Source organism: Protobothrops mucrosquamatus, unplaced genomic scaffold, assembly GCF_001527695.2.
Source record: "Protobothrops mucrosquamatus isolate PMUCROS unplaced genomic scaffold, P.Mucros_1.0 scaffold39, whole genome shotgun sequence".
NCBI lineage: Eukaryota > Metazoa > Chordata > Lepidosauria > Squamata > Viperidae > Protobothrops > Protobothrops mucrosquamatus.
This window is the reverse complement of record NW_015386421.1, coordinates 293,908-298,663: the sequence shown is the minus strand read 5'-3', so window position 1 is coordinate 298,663 and position 4,756 is coordinate 293,908.

The following is a 4,756-nucleotide window of genomic DNA, read 5'->3' as shown; positions in this document are numbered from 1 at the left end:
CATCCTCCCCACCCCTCCCCTCTCACCCAGCATTTGACTTCAGAGCTGCTTACTCCCTGTCTGAACAAAACTGGAAGCCTTAGCAAAGCCAGACTCACTAGGATGTCTCACCCACAAACCAGCTGACTTCCTCTCAGTGCTCCAGTCTACCAGATGATTATCATGGGAATGCCTCATGCTGCCTGTGTGTGTGTGTGTGTGTGTGTATGTGGGGGTGTGCGCATGCATGAGGGAGGGGACTTAAGGAGGAAGAATCAAATCCAAAGATGTTCATAATTACCATCTTTCACAGAACAGCTAAATGACGGTACAGGCAGCAGGGTGGGGGAGAGTTAAAAAAAAAAAACACATCTTGAACATGGTGACTCACTCAGCTGGTGGGTACCCACCCTTGCTATAGCAGCCTTATCGAAGCCGTCAGTCAATCACTGATCATCGGCTGACATGCCTGATTATGCCAAGTAGCAGAGTGAGATCCTGAGCTTCTATCTTGTCTGGAAATGGAAGAACAATAGTTTTCTCGGGGCTTTGAATGAGATTCCATGCTGAATGTGTGTTTGTCTCTGTGTGAGGGAGGGGAGGAGGGTGCCACATTTCTCAGCCAGATCCAGAACAGAATGCTGTCACAACATGAAAGAAACATAATCATGGTTTGCATAAATCTTGCCAGTGTTGGCAAGATCTGTGGATCATTTAATGGCTAGATCCCACCCCTACCTCACTGTTTGCCAAAAAGATTATTGGATTTACTTGAAAAACATAATTAACACCAAACATGGCTTGAGGAGAAAGAGAAAAGCATGCAGGAATTTCAAGCATACTTATTTAGAAGTCAATTCTAATGAGCTATGTGGGTTGTACTTCCAAGGATTAGTATTGAAAAGGAAAAAAAAGACAGAAATAAAAACAAGAAATTCTCCAAATTCCACTTCTGTAAAAAGGTTACCAAGAAGACAGAATCGTTTCTATCAAAAATATCATTGAGTACTGCTTATCTATCCTGAAGACATAGATATTAAGTTCCAAATGAACTAAGGTAGGTTTCACGTTATGATTAATGTCCTTTGGAACTCCCTTCCCTGCAGTATGAACAAAAGTGAAATTTAATGGCCAAAGTTAGATAAACTTTCTCGGAGTTCAGGGAACTAGAGAGAGACTCTTCCATTACATGCTCATGCAGTTTCTTAGATCAATAGATACCATTCCACATTTTAACAATACACTAAATATACTGTATAAAAAGGCTATTAGCTCTCACAAATTTAGTTATCTTTTTCATGGTGCCTGAGCTTCCTTTTGCCAACTGGGCCCGCAATACTTGTTGATGTTGTTGATCCATCTTGTTCCAGGTCTCTTTCGTGGATGCTTTTTATCAAGTGGGATCCATTCTGTGACTGCCTTGGTCCACCTACCATCAGTTGTTCTTGCTATGTGACCAGGCCATTTTCATTTCAATTCTTTTACTCTCTTGATGATACCTGTATACTTTTTGTTTGTTCTCTAATCCATGTACAGGTCTTTCTATCTTGTCTTGTAATGCCGAACATGTATTTTTCCAAGAAATATATGGATAAGAAAGGATGAGTGACCACCGCTGTAAGTACTCTAATTCAGGTGTTCAAAATAATGAGTAAGGATTTTAGATCTTTAGGGCATTTCCAGAGGCTTTTGTGGGAGGGGTTTCCAGGTATTGTCATCCTTCATCTTTTTTTTAACTGAAGAGGGAAAGAAAAAATACTAGGCACAATGATTGGTAGAAGGAGATGTTAATCTAGAACAATGGTTCTCAACCTTTTTAATGCCGCGACCCCAACCGGTCGTAAGTCGAGGACTAAACCGGTTGTAAGTCGAGGACTAAACTGGTCGTAAGTCGAGGACTACCCAACCGGTCGTAAGTCGAGGACCACCCAACTGGTCGTAAGTCGAGGACTTTCCCTGCCCGGGAGCGCCACGCATGCATGGTTCCGCCCCCTGCGTCGGCCAAGGCGTAGCTGGCAAGCGGCAGAGACGGAGTAGGCCGACCACCAGCTGGCCCAGCCCAAGGGAGGTAAGGCACCCGCCGGAAAAGGGGAAAAAATGGCGGACAAAAAAAATGGTGGACAGCCTTGCTTGGCGACCCCGATGAAATGGTCGATCGACCCCAAATGGGGTCCCGACCCACAGGTTGAGAACCACTGATCTAGAAGCTCCTGAGTCTTCTTGCAAAAAGGCATCTAACTCTTCTCTCTTTTGCTGGCTGAACACAGACCCCACCCTCTTTCAGTAAATATGAGAAATCAGAATGCACCTACTCCTGGGATTTCCCCTACACTTTTGTATTGGTGTGCTATAGTTGAGCAGATCATAAACAACATTCCTAGCTCAGACCTCCCTGGTGTTACTCTGCTAGGTCTCCCTGGTTCTTGAGGATAGCCTCTCCCTTACCCACTTCAAATCTTTCCAGGCAATCCTTAAACTCAGCCATCTGCTTCATCTTTACAGGGGATGGGAAGGGCTGCTGCCTCCCTGTGTGGCCCTAGCATGGGAAAAATTGCTTTAAGATGGCCACAAAATCAATTGACAATTTGTTCTTTGGAAATAGTAGTTAACCAGTCACAACCATCTGGGGAGGCTGTACTAAGTGAAGCTGGGCCAGTGGCTTATCATTAGACCCCTCTTTGCCCATATGGTTCATTTGCCTAGAACAAAAGAGCAGCAATCACAGCTGCAAACAAGAAAGCAGCAATGCATTTTCCAAAATGTAAATAGGCCTGGCATTTGATTACTGATTAGATCTGCACTTAAGAATATGTTTACAAATAATGTTTTTAAAAATCCACTGGATGTGTGTATAAGATGCTGGCAGCTGTCACACTTTCCCAAGACATTCTGAGGATAAATATAAATATTTGTAATAGCAATATAAATAGGAGCAAGCTGGTACAGAAAACTAGACAAATGACCATAAGGAAAACTCAGGATGAGGTGATATGGTGAAAAGCCCCAATGACAAAAATAGGGCTGGGTGTTTCTTCTATCTCTTATTTCCAGTCAGAGAACAATACACACGTGCTCTTTTCCAGCTTACCTTCTTCAGAGGAAAATGTCTTTTTTCTTTCTTCTAGTAAAAATATGGAATATTAGAAAGTAGCATGCATTTACTGAAGATAGATGAAACAAAAATATTCCTGAATAAGGCAAAATAACTTTGAAGCTACGTTGGGCAGATTATATCACTCAATGGAAAGTTTCCTTGTTAATCATCATTCCCTCACTTTTCACCTGGCTTGGTACTTTCTTTTGCTTTTGCTTTTAAAATATCTAATCTCACTTTCTAATGTTAACTACAGTGGCGCTTTCTAGAAATCCTAGGAAATCAGTCTTCCACAGGACCATGTTGATTGGAATTCCGGCTGTTGCAGTCCTGACACATGCAATCTCAAATTAAATGGAAGCTAGCACATCGAGGATGATCATTTTAGAGACATTTCCATGAAAAAATTTAAGAAATTACACAGCCCTCAACATGAGGAGCATTCACCTAATTCTTTATTTTTATTACTTAGTATTCTCCAACTTTATCTGTGGAGTTTCAGCAGCAACACGTCACAGAAAAAGAGGCTCAATTCATACAGCTTCTTGGTATTAGAGATTGGAGACGATGCCATCTTTGTCTCAGAGAGCAAACAGTCTCAGACCAGTTGTAGCTGGCTCTTGCAAGCAAGTCTTTCTCTTAGCCTAACCTCTGCTCTTCGCAGAGCATCTGGGTAGATAAGGTGAGAGAAAAGAAGTATGGTGGCTTATGGTTATGAAAGAAGAATAGGACAAAGTATTTAGCAGTGGCAAAGCAGCAGTCATCTCTCCCCTGATCTATAACAGCCAGGTGCACTTGCAAAACACATGCATAGAGCTTGAGGGCAATGTTCTCCCCTGCATCTGCTCCCTTCTTCTGCAGTTCAGTAAGGCCTGTAATGTGGTTAGATTCACAGTGTTTGTCAACCTTGACAATTTTAAGGCATGTGGACTTCAACTCCCAGAATTCCACAGCCAGCATGCCTTATAAAATTGTCAAGGTTGAGAAACACTGGGTTAGAAACATATTTGGTGGATCACAAAACTCCAGAGGACCAGAAGCCTGCACAAATCTGGTTTTCAATTCCCTGTTAACACAGAGAGGTGGAGGGGAAAGGCAGAAACAGGCATCATCCCCAGGCATATCTGTCACATATCCAGGAAAAGAGTTAATGTCATACCCGTAATAAGGCTAAAAGAAAAATATTGAGCCTTATTATAAAGCCCTCAGTACAGGTCAGAGGAATCAGAAATAATTCTCTGTGGCTTTTGCTAGGGTTGATCAATGACTATGTTCCATTTAAAACATGGCTAGGCAGCACCATCTACAGGTACCAGTAGTACGTTTTCTATGCCTGCATATACAATGCAATAGTAGTCTGCTTAAAAAAGAATATAAAGTGAGAGTGAAACTGAAAATAATGTTTGCATATTTAGAAAGAATTAGTGCTTTAAACATCCTCCTTTCCTTTCCTTTCCCTTCCTTTCCTCTTTCCATCATTGAATCACATGTTAAATGCTCCAAAACTTTAGGTGTTCTGTAAAATACATACATACATATACCGTACATGCATTATAATAACATCGCCCACCACAGCTGCAGTGCAAATAATTTTTAAAGGTTTTTAGTTTAACTTTTCATTATACAAGCCAATAACTCCACTTACATTTGTAAACTGAAAAATAGAGAAATATAGCTCTGATG